An 18284-nucleotide genomic window follows, 5' to 3' on the forward strand; every position below is an offset into this window, starting at 1 on the left:
TGCAGTCAATTGTGCGTGTCTGAAAAGTGGAGTGGGTCAGAGATGAAAAGGGCTCTGGAATCTTGAAATCCAGTCTTATTTTACCCACGGAGAGCCTGAAACCTGGAGAGAGGGAGTCATTTGTTCAAGGCCACAAAGCTAATTAGTGGATGAGAACTGGGTCTCCTGATCCCTGGTCCAGGGCTATTAACAACAGCAGGTTTATTTTTGTTTCCAGCCCAATGCAGTGCCCTCCAGCTGTAGCCTGGGGGGCTGGCTCAGACTCCCAGTACCACAGAAGACTGCTGCTGTCCTGTGGAACCAGACATGACACCCAGCTAGCTGAAGTCAGGAGGGGCATATAGGCCTGGAGGGTCATGCAGATCAAGGGGATGTCGTCAGTGAGGAGAGAGACATAGCTAGCAGCATCAGGGGCTGAGTTCTCCAGCTGGGCCAGCAGTCTGTCACTGCGACTCTTTGTTATGACAGGTGATTGGGGCATTAGCAATGTGCTCACTGGAAAAAAAGAAGGTGGGCACAGATGGTAGGGCCCACAGACAGGTGTTTCTGTTATGCCCAGTAAAAGGAGATGAGTAATGAGTATGAGTCTGAGGCAGTAGTTTGAAGACTTTAGCCTAAGGCATTTATTTATTTATTTATTTATTTATTTATTTATTTATTTATTTATAGACAGAATCTTACCTGGAACTCCAGTACATAAAATGGATAAAAGCAGAGCTGCTCTGATTGAATTTGAGGAGAGAATAAGATGTCTGTCCTCTCAGCTCCTGGCAACAGAGTTTGGATGCTAATGATCAAGAAGGACTTTTGTCACCAGAAGGAACTTTGGAAATAGCTGGTGGTACACTTGGTTCTCACAGTGATCAGAGAGAGTACCACTGTTATTTAGTGGGCAGTAGCCAAGGATGTCAGGGGTCTTGCAGTGTAAAGGACAGTTCTTGACCTTGAAGACTGGTCCTATATCCTCCATGATTGATGTATCTCCCCAGAGGTTCATGTAGGCGAAAAAATGATTTGTAGTAATCTGAGCCTAGAACCCAACTGCTTAACACATGGCAAGTAGTATTTATTACACAGCTTTAATATATACTGCACTTTCCAGAAATACTGCAAAGAGAGTACTTGGGGGAAGAGTGTAATTTCTTTGTCTTCTTAGGTGTCTCACTGGGAGTTGCTCACCAAGAGATGTAACAGAATGGTTAAGATGAAGGATTTGGGAGCTAGCCTGCCTGGCTTGTAATCTCAGATGCTACACTTAGGAGCTGTAGGTGTGACTTTGGCCAAGGTACTTAACCATTCTGTGGCCATTTCATTAGCTATAAATTGGAGAGAGTAACAGTGTCTACTCAAAATGTAGTGAGAATTAAATAGCCTATAAGGTAATGTACTCAGAGCAATTCCTGGCACAAAATAAGTGCTATGACTTTATCTTGGGAAATTGTATCACTATGGCAATGCAATGGAGGTTGTCTGTGGCTCTAATACAACTACATCTATGCTGTTCTGCAGAGCCAGCTGTATTCCTGATGATTATGATATGTGTATGGGTATGCATATTTATGTCTTCTTAAAAGTATGGACTGTAAGAAAAAGTGTTAAAAATAAATCATTGACTATTGTCCTACTTCACTTACGTATTAACTTGTCACAAGTAAGCACCCAACTGCCTTAGTATGTTTTCTAGGGTAGCCATGCCCAACCTTTTACATATTGGGTATGTATTATTTTATTATGAATACTTTTTTGTTATCTTAAATTTATAGTTTATGTTAATTTTTTCAAGATTATGCATATAGGTAGGGTTTTGAGGGTTTGTCTATTTATTTAGTTTATGGTTGCAAAGATAGAGAACCTGATTTCAAGCTGCTCAAAGTCCAGTGTTTTCCTTGTCTGGACAAAGGAAACCCGTGATGATGCTGTGGAGTCAGCACCGTGTCTGAGAGAAGGAGGGTGTGCTATGGGAATGCAGGGTGTGGGTTCACAGCAGCTTGAGTCCAAAGGCATTGTAAAAGCATAAGCACCACTATGCTACTTAGAAAAAGCTGAGGTGTATCTTTGTGCATTTCCAGACTTCCAGACTTATCCCCTTTAGAAATTAGATTGGGACACACAACAGGCCTCTCTGAATGCGGTGTCACCCCCTGTGCCACTCTTCACCCCTCCTTCAGGCTCTTCACCTGAAAAGTGTAATGAAGAATAGAACTTGGTTAAGGCTTTCTAACCCTCATCCACGAAAAGTAAGTAACACTTTAACCATTAGTGAGGGTTTACTCTAAGCCAGGGAAACCTAAAATTCATCTAAATTCATCATGCATCTAAAATTCAAATATAATCACATCAGTCTCCCGACTAAAAGCCTCGGTGGCTCCCTGTGCCTAGAATCAAGAGGGTCACATCCAGTGCCCTTTGTGATATCCTAGATTCTCTGTGATCGGGTCCCATCACCAGTTTCATCTCTTGCCTTTAATTGTATATTTCAGCCAAATATATAGGCTTCCCAATGACCTCTTTTCTTACTTTTGTCTTCATCATTTAAAATGATTTGATTCATACTGTTTATTTACCTACTCTTTGAAGACTTAGCTCTAATGCCACCCCTTCTAGGACATTTCCTGCCTGCTGTAGGTGACCGGTGGTGCCTGTCCTCTGTATGTACCTGACAGTCTGTGCATCTTTCCAACCAGAAATGACCACAGTGTGTTGACATTCATCTACCAGTCGGTAAACTCCTCAAGGGCAATGTCATGCCTCCCTCATTCTGACACTGCCAGCATCTGGCACAGCAGCACAGAGTGGATGCCCAGAGCTTGCTGGCTGAGCAGCCCTGATCCAGAGGTTGTAGCAGAGGCCGTACTGGGCAGCAGTCTGCAGTTCTGACTCCTGAGCTCAGACCTTGCCTTCCCAATTACTGCTGTGTCACCTGGACAAACGATTTCACAAACTCTTTGGGCCTCAACTTTCTCATGTATAAAATGATAAGAATAGAGCTATCTTCACCATAGTTGTTGTAAAAGTTAAACTTAATGATGAATGTAAAATACATAGCAAGTTGTTTCACACATAATTGTCACAAATGTTCATGGCCATCGATTCTCATTGTTATATTTACAAAAGACGGTCCTCAAACCCCAAGACAAATCACATCTATTTAAGGCTACAAAACCTTCAGAGAAATTTTTCCCAGGTTCACTTGCTTGCCGTTTGCTAGCATTTGTCAATCCTTATAGCCAGAAAACGACAGGAAAATGGCCCTGTGCACAGATCGCGTTGTCTATCACTCATTTTCTACCTCTTTTCAATGGTCTCTCTCTCTGTGTTTGAGAAAAGATTATATGCTTGGAAATGAATTCAGAAAGTTAAGGGAGAGTAGCCTGGGGAATATGAATAAAATTGAGCCCAAGATAAAATTATCAGGCCTGCCACTTTTCAATCTTGCCCCCTAGAACACACTTTATTAAAACTATTTCAGTTTGTGGTTTTTTTCTGATTTATTTTCAGGACTTTCTGATCCACAGAGTCATGTTTCCTAGCTGGTGAGCTGGAAATGTTGGTAAATAAATGGAAGAAACACGATATTCCCCTTAAATGATATAGACGTTAAAGAACTGAAAGTAATTTCAAAGGTTATGTGAATGTGATATAACAGTACAATAATGGCCATACATGGTTCGCCTACTGTGATGAGCATTTTTTCATTTCTCATTACATCCAGTAATCACAACAGGTCAGTGAAGAAGTTGCCATCGTTACTGTCATTATAGAAATAAAGGAACCGAGGCTTGGACATCTTAGGATTTGTGCAAGATCAAAAGCTGTAATTGTTAGGTTGTAGTTGCTCAAGAAACCAGATGGACGCAGCAAGCTAAGGAGCAGGATTTATTAGAGGAAAATAAGAGGGAAAGTGGAACCAACCGAGGGAGGTTAGGGCTCATTTGGTTGTTCTTAGGGCAGGGTTTTTAAGTGCAAAACCCCACAAAGGGTAACTGGTTGTGGTGTCAGAGTCTGATTGGCTAGAGCTGGTTGCTGGGTGCCATTTCTGCTGACTATTGTTCTTGATACATCTTGTCAGGCTCAAGTTAAAGCTGCATCCTGTGATGCTGGATAGGCAGACCCCAGACCCCAATCTTAGCCGGGCATCTGTTTGTCCTGGGTAGGGGCGGCAGGCAGTTTCCCAGGCAGGCATTTTCCTGGCTATAGTTTCCCATGGTGTAGTTTTTCCACCTGGTGATTTTCCATTCCTCCTAGGCCTACCTAGGCCTATCAGTAATGAGACACTCGACCAATTCTATGTGACTGCCAAGTTCATGCTCTTCATCAGTTCACTGAACAAACACACACATGCACAGACATGTTCCTGTGCATGTACTCACATGTGTGTGAAAGCAGTAGATGTAGATTCCTGAGTATATAAAGCTACAAGTGGAGTATAATTTTTTTTGCTTCACATTAAAAGTCCATGTTGACTCTTGTTAACAAATAAAAAAAGAAACAAGTTTGAAAACATTTATTTTGGCCTGTTCCTGGACACCACAGAGTTCAACTTAGTTCAACTTTGGGAATGACTTTAGCCTCAGAGTCAATGGGGCAAGACTGATTTTTTTTCCGGGTAACCTTTGAATTGTCTAGGTTCTCAGAAGGAATATACAATGTTCACTGTCTTTTTTTTTCTTTTTTTTTTTTATAGAAACTTCTCTGCCCAGCTGGGGCTGGCTGTTCAGTTAACACCTCTAGTCACTGGAAAATGTAATTCTCTAATTTCTCCAATTATCAAACCCCCTTCCTGTCTCCAGCTTAGTTCATCACTAGTTTGATTGTACATCTGGATATTAGAGATACTGCTTATCAAGTGCGACCTGTTTTTCCCTTACTGCAAATTGTTGAACTTTAAAAATTTGGAACATTGCAACATTATTTTAACTCCTGCCTCTAAGCAGGTTAATTCTTTTGATTATTATTGAGTCACAAATCACCTCCTGGCCTTTTGCCACTGCCAGGTTTGCTGTTAGTTACTCAGAGCTCATTCTGAAATGCTTCTTGGAAAATAAAAATTTCCACAACTTATTACATATCTTGTTATCTCATTATACTGAGAGAAGGAGAAGGATCAGTGTAATATTTGAATCAAATCAGGTGGGTTGGAATGAACAATTAGGGATGATACCTAGAAAAATAATGAAAAAGCTCTGCTTTTCTTGGACAATCTGTAAAATCCATGTTGTTGGTGTCTGCTGAGATGACAGGAATGTCCAAGAGGAAACCATCAAATAGGAAATGTTGCTAGAAGCACCTTCCTTCCTTTCTTCCTTCCTTCCCTCCTTCCATTTAAGCCATCCATATTATTGCAAGTTATTGGGTTCTCACTTTGTATGAAGCACTGTGCAAAGCTCCCAGATTTAGAGAATGGAAATACAAAGATTAATCAAACTTAGTCTTACCCTCGAGGTTTTTTTTTTAATATACAATATTAGGGGAGGCAAAACATGCAGGAAAAAAGGAAACTAACATCCAAGGTGTAGAAAGTGCTTAGTGCCATCAGGAGGCACAGGTACACTTGTAAAAGCTCAGATGGGAGATTCTTCCTGTGGGGGAATCAGGGAATCTTTGTGACTGTGGCAGCCTTTGAACTGGCCTCTTCAAAAAAGAGATGAGTGTGGGGATGGGGACAACATTCCAGGTGGAGGAATGTAGAATAATAGATGAGAAGTCTCATGTTTCCATTAGTTGCCTCGTTCCTGTCCAATGTCTGTGGGGCTCTAGGCCAGCAGTCCTTGAGCACTTAATGTCTTCCAACCATTTTCCTTTTATTTTGCCTGATCACATTCATTTGTTTACATTAGATGGATATTCAGGGTCTTCTAGGTGACCAACTGGCTAACCTATTGATTTGTCCACAAGAAAATATCGTTGGTCTACTATATTATTCATTTGAGATTATCTGTTCATATTTGAAAGAAGGATTTCTGAGACGTGATCTTAATTTTACTCATACAGTGTTAGATTATCAGGTTTTTATTTATTTTTTGTTTTTTCTTTAAGACAGGAAGGAATACTTTCAATTTTCTCCCAGATTGAGAAATTACTGTCATCCTAGCTAACCTGGCACTCTCTTTGTCAAATGTTATTGGGTACAAGGGAACATGGAGAAGGATCTGGATTTTGTGGGCAAGATAATTTGCGCATAACCAGTTCTATTTTTGGGAGGGAGCAGACAAATGAGTTGGAGGGAAATTATGAGGTTTATGTGGGCACCCTGTAGTATACCAGAGTCAAACCAGGCTTAGAGTTCAACTCTTTCTACTAACTGTATTAACAAGAACAGAATATTCCTTACCTTTGCACAAATCTCTGTTCCAAGAGCCTATGGTATTCCAAGAACCTGTGGAATGTTGTACTTTACTGTGTGAGGGATAAGGGAAGGGAAATAGAGTGTTTCCTAAATAACGTTATATACCATGTACTATTTTTAAGGTATTTCTCCTTCTCAAAACTGTCTCCTGGAATATCATCCCACTCATATTAAATCATAATCTCAACCTGGACCTGTGAAATTCTGTATAATCTGGCCTCCCATTACCTCTTTCTTCTCATCTCCTGTCACTATCACCATTAAATTGCTTTCAGTCATATTGACTGTTCTTCATTAACTCTAATGACTTCATTTCTTCTTTGGGGTGTTGCACTTTCTGTATCTGCTGCCTGGAGTGGCCATCACCCCAGAGGGTCTGTGGTTCCCACTTATTCTTCCTTCTGGTCTCTGCTCAGGCAGACCTGTCCTGACTTCCTGGTTTAATATAGATCTCCCACCACTGATCCGGGCTGCTTTACATCCAATTAGCTGTCTCCGTCCCAGTTAATACCACCTAACATTATGGTATATAGTAATAGATTTATCGTCTGTGCTCCTCTCTATAGTGTGAACATCAAGAGAACACAGACTTCTGCATTGCTTACTGCCCAATTTCCAAAACCTAGAACAATACCCAGCACATCATGGGCATTTAATCAAAATTCATTAAATTTGCATTAAATTTTGCTGTCCCTAATTTATAGAAGTATATTGTGGTCAATAGAGATTGGAAATTTACTCAAGATTGTTGGATAGTTCTGTAGCAGCTGGGAGTTAAACTGTAAAACTCCTAACCCTTTACTCCAGAATAACTTGAAAGTTCATGCTGTAGTGAATTCCTCCCTTGTATTGTGGAGTTTGATGTAAGCGCTTTCCTTCCTTCCACAATCCCTCTGTTATAATTGGGTATTTGGTTTTTTTACTTCCCATTTCAATAAAATCTAATCTGAGTTATCATCTTCTGTAGAATGACTATGGGGAGCTACTACATATAGTAATCATTAATTAATGCACAAAGTATTAATTACTAACTTTAGCTAATTCAACTAATACTAAAGATGATTCATTCCTCCAAGTCCCCCACCTCCCTCCCTCCTATTATTCAACAAACCTTATTTCACATCTCTTATCTCAATTCAAGAATATTAGAGCTGGATGACATCTTAGAGAACCAGAGTGGAAAGGGATTCCTTCCATGTCATGCATTGTATGTCCCTGTAGTCGCAGGGGTGTCCAACCTGTGGCCCGTGGGCCACATGTAGCCCAGGATGGCTGTGAATGCAGCTCAATACAAAATAATAAATTTACTTAAAACATTATGAGATTTTTTTTGTAATTACATGTCATAATGTATTTAATGTGTGGCCCAAGACAACTCTTCTTTTTCCAGTGTGACCCAGAGATGCCAGAAAGTTGGACACTGCTGTTAGTGGTCCCCACATTCTTTCCGATGTGGCCAGCAGCCTCTCAACCTGCATGTGAGGAAAACAAAAGGGGAAAAAAAGCTAAAAGTAAAATCTATCTTAATGTCCTAAATGTTTCCTTTGCCTCATGTTAACATTTGTTATAACCCAGCCTCCTTGAAAGCTCTTCTATTTATTTTATCTATGCTTTTTTAATTATGTGGAGACATGACAGGCCATATCTCAGTGTCATTTTAGTAGAAAATATTGATGTCTGAAGTTGCGCCCTACTGGGAAAATTTTAATTATGATCCACATGTCCCCTGCCTGAATGGTGAATGGCTTTGTGCTAAATTGTGATGTCATTCATAGCTATCTGTGACTTCCCACCCACATAAGGGGAATATACATCTGCATCCATTGTCACATCACTTACCGAGTTCCCTGTAGGCGCCTTTGGCAAAACTGGCCGTTGGACTTGCTTTGGCCATGAGCATAAGAGTGAATAGGCTCTGGGGTACTTCCAAACAGATGCTCCCTACTACAGGAAGAAGCTTGTTGTGCTAAGGGAAAGCTCTCTCATCCCAATGTCCACAACCAGTGGAACAAATTCTTAGTAGATCTGGAACAGAGCTGGAGCTGCTTGCAGCCTTATGTAATACGTGCAAGAAGCAAATGTTTTATTGTTTTTGTTGTAATTCATTGAGAAATGTTGTGTTTGTTAGCTATAGCACAAGCTGAGTAATAGAGGTTCAAAGAAAGAAAAGGAAAGAATTATAAAATCTCAAAGTTGAAGATACATCAGAGGTTAGTGAGTCCTACATCGGACTTACTCTAGAATGTCCTAACAGCCAGCCATCAGGCCACTGCTTGAAAATCTGTACTGGCAAGGAGCTATCTCATCAACTACTTTAGCATTTTAGGAACTTATCTTACTTAACTAATATTTTAAAGATATCACTACCTCCATGACATTATCCGAGTTGCACCTGTACAATTATTAGATATAATTCCTCTTTATTTAAACTCTTAAATAAATTGACTTAACAAGGATTTGTTATCATTGCTAGAAATGTTTAAATTGCTTGCTTGAAACAGAAGATCATATGATAAAAATACATACTATAGAAACTAAACATTTTAAAAATTCCAGCTCTGCTCTATACCTACAGTTATGGGTCTTTCTCTCTCTTCATTAATGAAAAGTATTAGGAAGTCTCAGAGAATTGAGCCCTCCTCCTTGTTACCAGAAAGACAGAAGGAGAAATCAATAAAGGGTGATTCAGGTTAGTTCAGCCGGCGCCCGCCCCTTTTGCGGACCCTCCGGGAGATAGCGGAAGTTACACTGGGTGGAGCAAAGAGAGCAGCACTTCTCTCCAGGCACAGTTTTTAGGAACGAATCTTTTTAAACAGCTTCTTTTATGATAATATATTGCTACCATGGGTATTGAGTTTGTTGAAAGGCTGATAAAATTCCAGCTCTCCTTCCACTTTTCCACTATCACCTCTCCCCACAGTCTTAATCACCACCACCACCATAAACATCTCCAAGTCAATCAATGTTTTCTTGTTTGCTCTTATTCCTGTGCCTCTTCCTCATCTTCCTGCCCTGGCTGGACTCCTCCTCGTCAAGCCCCCTCATGGTGGTGCAGGAGTGAGTAGAACTCATGTTGGAAAACTACTTATGTAAAATTCACCATTTTTTTTCTGTCTCCCAAATTAATCAGTACACAGTGGGAGACTATAAAAAACAGCAAATGACTAGTGATCCACTCACTCTCTTTGGTCTAACTGCAAAAACCCTTCCCTTTCTGAAGTATAAAGTGAAGTTTTCCTGAAGCTTTTACTATTGGTTTTGGAATCAGCAAAATCTTTAAGCCCTTCTAAGCCCAGGGGCTACGTCTGGTTTAACCATTCAGTTACCAAGAAGGGATTGGGGCTGCTCTTCTTCCATACAAATTGCCTCTTTTTCCCATTCAAGAAGAAATGCAAATCAGTCAAGTGTAAGATTGTGTGTGGCAGCGGGACCCAGTCACACATGGGGGACGGACAGTTCACTGTCTGGGAAGCACCTGCTGTCACACAACCTGGCAGACCCTTTTGTAAGTGAAGCTGTTAGACTGTCCATTTGGCTTGACAAGGTCTGCACAGGCCTGCTAAATTGTCTCACTTCTCTGACAGGAAATCCTGCACAGTAATTCCTTCTTTGAGTTAAAGTAGCTTTCAGGCCTCTGTCTACAGGGAGAGTATCTGGACTGCTCTGCAATGAATACCTGATTAAAGCTCCTCTGTATGTGTAATGGGCAGGAGAGGGCCCTGCTCACCTCCTCCAAGTGCTCATTAGCATATACATGTGCCTAACCAATAGCACTCGAGAGGGGAAAGAAGTAGTTCAGCCAATTATAATGTTATAATGTTCTGTTCCTCTCAAAAGACTGTTTTAATTTTTTTTCTTTAACGTTTGCCTCCTAGACCACCTGGGTGGAATGGATGGGGGTCTATTCCTTGAACTGATTTTAACTATTGTATCCTGCTGCCTTTTACCTACTCTTCCCAGCTTTTGTTCTGGCTCTTGGCTATATGATCTTGGACAGATCACCAGTCACTTAACCTCTTGGAGCCTCAGTTTCTTCCTCAATAAAATGGGAATTTACAGTACTTTCCTCAAAGGCCATTGTAGATATCAGTGAGATGACATGGGAAGTCCCCTAGGATAATGCCTAGTACATATGGGCTCAATAAATGGTGTCTAAATCAGAATTAGACAGCATGAAATATTAGATCATGTGTCTTTAATGTGAATGCCCCACAGGTAAAGTCTATCCAGATTCCCAGAGCCTACGGGGCAAGCCCACATGATTTCTATTTAGACAAGATTTAATGACTACTGAACAGAGCTCAGAAAAGAGCAGTGAATATACTAAAAGGTCCGTGAGGTCACTCCTCTGAGGAAAAGGTCAGAGGAGATGGGCTCTTTAATCTGGGCAGGTGAAGATTGCAGCATGACTTAATAATGGTCTTCAAGTATGATTGATGTCAGTAATGGAAAGAGTAATGGGAGGGTTGCATTAAAGTAGAAACACATCCTTATCATTCTCCCTAGACCTGCTAGATATTTCCTAGGAGCACAAGCAGATGGAGTAGATTCCTATTGCTAACAACAGTGGATCCTGATGCTGGAATTGAGGAGAAACCCCCTGCCTGTGGACTTGGCCAAGGCAGGATCTGGAGGGCTGTGGACATTTTTGAAAATGCTCTGCCTCCTGGACTGCAGGCAGTCTCCTGATACCTGCCTGCAGACAGCAGTCTGGCCTCTTAACCTGAGGTTTACCCCCAGTGCCCCACAGAGTGCCAGACTCCCAGTGACTGTGACAGTGCCTGCTCAAGGACCTTTATCTTTTGAAAAATGGAGGTAATATTCTACCCCTTCAGTTGATGCATGTGACATATCCTAACGTGACAAATGCTAATTTTCGTAATAAAATAAAAACTGTGGTCATGGTGCAGTAATAGGAGGAATTGTACAGGAGCCTCTGGACACCTGTCTTCCACTAGGTTGTGAACTCCTTGGGGGTGGATTGCTTACTCACAATGTTTGATGTCAATGGCTCTCAGTGATGGCTGCACAGTAGAATTCCAAAGGAGCTTTGAAAATAACACTGATACCAGGGACTCAAAACAGACTATTTGCATTCAAATGTCTGGGTATGGTGCCTGGGCACTGCCATCGTATATAAGGCCAGTCAGGTTTGCGAATCAGTATTCTGGCTGAGTGCAAGACTAGAACTAGGAGAAAGAGGGCGGGTAGATAGTATGCACTGTGATCCTTATCCCAACAATTGTGAGTTCTTGAAATTTCCCAAATCATCTTGAAAAGAATAAGAGTATAATTTATTTAGAATACATTGGATTTTTTTAATCCTTTTAACACTGAACCTCTGTGGAAAACAGACACAAGATTCAAGCTGTTGTGTAAATGTTTTACACTCCTTAATATTTTTACTTGTCTCTCATATGAATGATAGGAACTGCTTCTTTCAAATATGCAAATAGAAGGAAGGCTTTTGATGTCCATCTTTTGCAGAGTTTCATATTCTTTGTGACTTTTACACCAAACAACCCCAATAAAAATGTGAACATCTTATTTTTCTAGAGTCAGGGCCAACATCTCACATAGAAGTTTTCACGTTATCTAAATTTACATGCCAGAGTAGTAAATGAATTTCTCCTTGGGTCACAAAAGTTTATAGGCCATGATGATATATGTATGGGTGGTGAGTATCTGGAGAATCTAAAAGGAAGAGTGAGCATTTGACAAACAAAGGACTCCATATTGGATATTCCAAATAATTAGCTAGAATAACATAAAAAGGGAAGAAGGAGTCTGCATGTAACTGCGACCTTTAGAGCATCCTTTCTTAAAGTAATTATCAGAATCCTGGAGGTGAAGGGGAAATTATCAGTGAAAGGTGTTCTTTCCTCTCCCTCTTGCTTCTTTGATTTCCTTAGAATATGGCCAAGTTTCCCACTTAAGAATCAACACAGCTTCCAGGAAAGATACTGCTCAGCTGCAATTTAGATAATGTGCTATCTTTTTACCTGTGGAACATGGCATTAAAAAATTATCATTAAAATGAAAACAAACTTGTAGAATTTCTAAACAGTAGAAAAGGATTTGAGGACTCCTCTGGATTTATAGACCCCATTTGATAAAGGGTTATTGACTCTTAGGATTACTGCTAGTCATCTGTAAGCTTTATAGAAAAAGCACACCCAGCACTGCCTTTTAATATTAAGTGTGCTCAGTCATTCTAACAGTTACCTGTAGGTATTGCTGTTCCGTACTGATGGCCCAACTGAAAGCCAGATTCAAGTGCCTGAAAATAGATCAAATCATCCTTTTTTAATGTTGAAGAACCCACTTGTTTAATTACTGAGAGGCCCAATCGCTTTAGTGTAAGTGTGGCTGGGAGAGCTGCATCCAGGAAAGCCAGTGCTTTCTGCATACATCCCAGGACCCAGAAGAAAGAAACAGAAACAACTCCTTTGAAGTGCATGCCCACTGTGTGATTTCTGCAAAGTGCGTCTTCAACAAGCTGAATGAATCATCTGACATGGTTATTTAAGGTTATCCGCCTAAATGGAGGTGTGGATATTACAAGTACAATGACTGAATATTGTGTCTGAGGCAGAGGTGCTGCTTTAGGCAGTAGTGAACCTAGTGGGTTCACTACTGTGTGTAGAACTCCTGGTACAGCAATTCTGCAGTATGTGTTGAGATATTCTTACAGTTTTTAAAAGGCGTTTATAATAATTTATGATAGGCAACTTTTTTCATTTAGACTTTTGCTCCTATATCTCTTTTCCTTTCTTCCACTTCTTCCTGTACTTTGATTTACTCTCCACATAACCGTCTAACATACAAATTTACAAATACACACTTCAAGAATTTATACATGTAAGTTTGCATTTACATGTTTATACCATGTGTATACACACACACACGTGTGTAGCAGTTATATAGGTTCATGTGTACATGTGTGGATGTATATTATCTGTACATATATAGACATGCATGAATATATGTAAAGTCATAATAATGATATGAATAGCCAATATTCAACTGCCTTTGACATACACAATGTTAATTTAAAGCTGATAGACTCATTGGCTTAAAAACTGTTGAATGATGTCCGACAGTGCGGAGAAACCCCAATTCACTAAACTGTCCCCTGACTGACAGGCGTTTCCTTTGTCACCCTCCGCACCGGCAGTGCCTCAGTGATCACCCTTGTACATAGGTGCTGAATAGCAAAGCTCTTATCTCTGAAGGAGATATTTTTATTAGGATATAGATTTTTACCAGAATCATTTGCATATACTATTAACAAAGATATAAATTTAATATTTTCTGATATTTGCAAACCCTCTAATTTTGTCTTGTTTTAGGCTAAAAATTTAAAAAATCCTAGTAATAATAATAATAATATAATAATAAAGATAGTGGTCATGTCTGCCTTTTTCTTAAATTTGGGGTTTATCAATCAAGATTGGTGCTGCTGTTTTTTGATAGACTTCAAATAATTCAGTAATCATCTAATATTTCTAGTTTATATAGAGTTTTTATTTGGAATAGTTACTAAAACTTATCAGATGCCTTAAGCATCTATTGTTTTAGAATATTACTCTTACAAAATAATGTTTGTAATTCATCAACATGTTAGGAGGCATATAGAGTGAAAACTCATGAATAAAACCATTTAAAAATAAGAAGTGTTACTCATAATTTGAATTTATATTACTGTTGTTCAATGTTTTGTCCATTTTGTCTCTTATTCTTAAGGGCAAAACCTTTCTAGAATTACATATTCATTATTCCCTTGTATTTTAACATATTTAGTTTCAACATACACAACACATACTTAAACAAATTTTGTGTATTTTCACTGTTTTTTGAGCTTTATAAAAATGGCATCATACTATATATTTTGGCAAATAAATGTGTCCACATCCTACAACCTCATAATCCCCTCTTAAATATACACCAAGGAGACATTCATGGATATGTGTACAGAAGATGTGTCTAAGGTGTATATCATCAGCATTTTTTTATAATGGCAGTTATCTGGAAACAATCTATATGTTCAATAACAAGAATAGATGAACAGATGGTTGTATATTCACATAACATAATATGTGAATGTTATGTTATACACTATTACAAATAAATGAACAACAGATATTTCCAACAACATGGCTGCAACTTTTAAATATAATTTTATTAGGAAAAAAGGAGGTCATAAAAAGGCTGCATCCATTTTTACCTCATGCACCTAGAACGACTTCTCCATTCCTACCGTGGGTCATCCAGGTTATATCTGTTACTGTTTATTCTCATTAACAGTGACACAATCCTCTGCCTCTTCCAGTGGTGTTGACAGGCTTAGTTACATTTACAAACTATGCAAAGTTTGCTGACCATGTGCTTTTCAGTGTGTAATCTCTTTTGAACTTGATTAGTATGCAAAGGAGGCATTATTTTCTCCATTTATAAGAGGAAACTGAGGTCTAATATTATACTTAAAATTGTTAGATATAAACAGGACTAAAACATATATTCTGAATTTTATTTAGAACTTCGCCCCCTGCGTCATAGCTTCACACCCATCACCTTTAAGTATTTTAACCATTGTAGGGGCTTAATTTTGCCCTTGATGCTCCTGATGGTTGGAGAAGACATGTTTTATACTGTTTACTGTCTATGACTGTTTTCATGGAATAATAATTTAATATTAGTAGTCTCAGAAAGTAAGTATGACTGACAGCATACATGAACTACATACAGGTCTTCAAATGCATGTGTGTCTGTGTTAGTAATTTTTTTTACTGCTAAAAATATCTCCCAAACTTCCATGGAATAGAAAAATTTTGTGTCTCTGAGTTTGGTAATTCAATAGAGACTTGTTCTGTTTCTATATCATTTTTATTCTTATTCGGTTGGACACAACTGAAGATGTGTGATTTTGTACTGGGAAATTGCTGTGACAGTTGTATCACATGTTACCAGATGTTATCCAGAGTTTGGCTTACACTTCTTGGATACTGTATTTAAAATCTCACATTAGCAATGGTACATTGTAGGGCTTGCTGTTTCTTAGTATTTGTTAACATGGAGAACATTGTGACAACTGCTATTTAATCTCATCTGCATATCTCATCTGAGTATGCTGTATGCAAAGCAGCAGGAAACCCATTATTTGAGTCATTAACAAAGAACTGAACAAAAGAATATGTTATCACTTATGGGTAATAATGGGTGCATTACTGGGATTTAAATTGATTTATTCCATATCCTCTGACTACTACAAATCTGTTGTAAATGACAAAAACATTATTCAGAGCTTATTTTTCCAGCCAGTGATGTAACAGAGTAGGTCAGGTTCTCTTCTGCATGGCCTCAGCTCACCATTCATATGACTGATGGTCTGTTGTGGTGGGGTAAAGTGGGGTAACTAGAATAAGCTTCATATACAAAGAGTGGTTGGGAGCCAATGTGTTTACATTGTTTATAGCACTTCTTACTGCACTTCCCTCTTCTCCAATATTTTGTGCTTTTCTCCCAAGTCCCAAAAGTTTAATCCGTTCTAGCACCAGCCCTGGACAAAGTCCATGAGCACTCTTGCCTTTGGTCTTTGACAAACAGAGACCATAGTTTTGAAATTCTGTTCTTACTGATGCATGTTGTCAACTGTCTCCCAGGAAAGAACTTGCTGAAGGCTTGAAAGGCAGGTGGTGATTTACAATGGACAGATTTCTTACAGGTGCCACATCACTGATTTCTTATTGATAATATCATCATTTATAGAGATAGAGGATGGTGAGATGAAAATTCACAAAGCATGGAGAAGTGAATAACAGTTATCATCAGTATAGGGTAGGAAGATGCTACCCTGGATAAATAATTAACAAGTCTTTAGTGAGGGACTACTATTGACTTTCCAACTCTTGATAAAATGGGAAAACTGAGGAATAGAGATGCTACATGACAAGAAAGTGGTAGGATTCAAGTGAAAGCTTTTGGCTGCAAAACCCATAATCTTATGATTGCAAAGTACCACAGGAGGTGCAGGTTTTCTTTAAAAGCTGGTTATTGCATCTATCCCCACCCTGATTGTTTGGGACTTTCTCTGCCTGACTCAGGCAGCTCTGTTTTCATCAACATTTACCAAATGGCCCTGGGGAAGTTACACACTCCTGGGATTTCTGCAGCCTGATTCATCAGAATCGTTTTCAATGTGATTTTAAAAGAAGCTATGTCAAAATATATATCTGCTACCTGCTAGTATCTTGTTTTTCACAGTCTTCATTATGGCTTCTTGCCTTTCAGATAGTTTTGAGCTTTAGTGATTTTTTGGCAGGCAGATAAATAACAGTGGCCCTTTCTGCTTATGCACCCACATTGTTACTACGCAGGAAGGAATAAAACAGACATAGCAAATGTTCATGGTTTTCCTCCTCGAGCAGGTCCTTGGAAAGCTGGCTGCTATTTATAATGTGTATAGAATATACACATTATACGTGTATAGAATAATTCATTCTCTGTGTTTTGTTCTTGAAGAGAGAACGTACAGCATATCTTGAATGATAAGTGGGGAATTGAAAGAAACAGGAATGAGTATGAATAGAGGCTCAGATTCACACCATTTTTTTTCAGAGATTACATTGAAACTCCCCATATAAACCACATACCAGTCAAGATATAGATGTAGGATCAAGAGACTTGAATATACCAATATTGAGACCAAAATCAAATAAAGAAGTGTGTTTCTCAGTAACAGGAGGAATCAGGAATTCTAGATTTGAGTCCTATTGTGTCAGGCTGTTACTATGTGTCTTGGGTAAACCCTCCTATTGATATTAGCCTGAATTTTCTCATCTGTGAATTGTTAATAATTTTCCTAGTATTTTTTAAAGATTTTATTTATTTATTTTTAGAGAGGGAAGGGGAGGAGGAAAGAGAGGGAGAGAAATACCAATGTTTGGTTGCCGCTTGTACACCCCCTACTGGGGACCTGGCCAGCAACACAGGCATGTGCCCGGACTGGGAATTGAACCAGTGACCCTTTGGTTTGCAGGCTGGCACTCAATCCACTGAACCACACCATCCAGGGCCCTAGTGTTACTTAAAGTACAATGATATATGTTACATGTGCCAGTACAGAATACAGTACTTGACAGTTTCTTTCTTCCCTCATCATAAACATACATAAACAAGAGACTCAATTTGATGATCTTTAAATTTCCTTGAAGTGCTTAATACTCTTTCTAAACTCTCCACCTGTGCTGTCCAAAATGGTAACCACTAGTTGACCATTTGATATATGGCTAGTGCAAATGAACTACTAATTGTTTCTTTTAATTAATTCAATTTTTAATTAAAATTTTTAAACTGAAGCAAAGAAAAATGCTTTTTTTTGGCTTAACTTTGTTGCAGTAAGACTACACTTCACATTAACCATTGTATCATGTTAAGATATTGTCAGTTTTGTAGTGTGACTGTTGACTTCTTATCATCTTTCTCAGGATCTCATTAATAAATGGTTTATATTGAGTACATGTTAAGATGATAATATTTTAGATATTTATGTTAAAGTATATTGTTGAAATTAATAGAACTCATTTTATTTTACTTTTTTCATGTGGCTTCTAGAAAATTGGGAATTTTATGCATGGCTAATGTTCTTTGTATTTCTATTGGACAGCACAGGGAGCCAGCTGCTTTAGCACCAAGGCTGACATTTGCAGCCCGAGGACAGCTCCACAGCTGTCTGGGGAATTTGAGGAGAGGTCTGGCCAGGCAGACCATGGTGCGTGCATGATGAGACTGGCATCAGTGCCTTTCTGTGCCCAGCTCCTTTCTTAGGGGCCCTTGGGTGGCAGATAACATTTACATTGTTTCTCAACTTGAGTAGCTGAGTGTAAATCCAGCCCTGTCAAAGCTATTCTCAGCAAGGCAGACCCTGCAAATAATGTCT

The 18284-nt window shown here is 39.1% G+C and overlaps 1 protein-coding gene and 1 long non-coding RNA gene across 3 annotated transcripts in view; one reads left to right on the forward strand and one right to left on the reverse strand.

Annotated features, from left to right (window-relative positions):
• The window catches only part of NELL1 (neural EGFL like 1), a 727165-nt gene that overhangs the window by 632560 nt on the left and 76321 nt on the right, over positions 1–18284 (forward strand). The gene's annotated exons all lie outside the window — the stretch shown is intronic.
• The window catches only part of LOC123810013, a 126053-nt gene continuing 115536 nt past the window's right edge, over positions 7768–18284 (reverse strand). Inside the window, exon 3 of the long non-coding RNA XR_006784168.1 lies at positions 7768–7818. This is a non-coding gene — a long non-coding RNA (uncharacterized LOC123810013). The remainder of the gene's footprint in view (positions 7819–18284) is intronic.

Source organism: Phyllostomus hastatus, unplaced genomic scaffold, assembly GCF_019186645.2.
Source record: "Phyllostomus hastatus isolate PE091 unplaced genomic scaffold, TTU_PhHast_1.1 phas_scaffold_585, whole genome shotgun sequence".
Classification (NCBI taxonomy): Eukaryota; Metazoa; Chordata; class Mammalia; order Chiroptera; family Phyllostomidae; genus Phyllostomus; species Phyllostomus hastatus.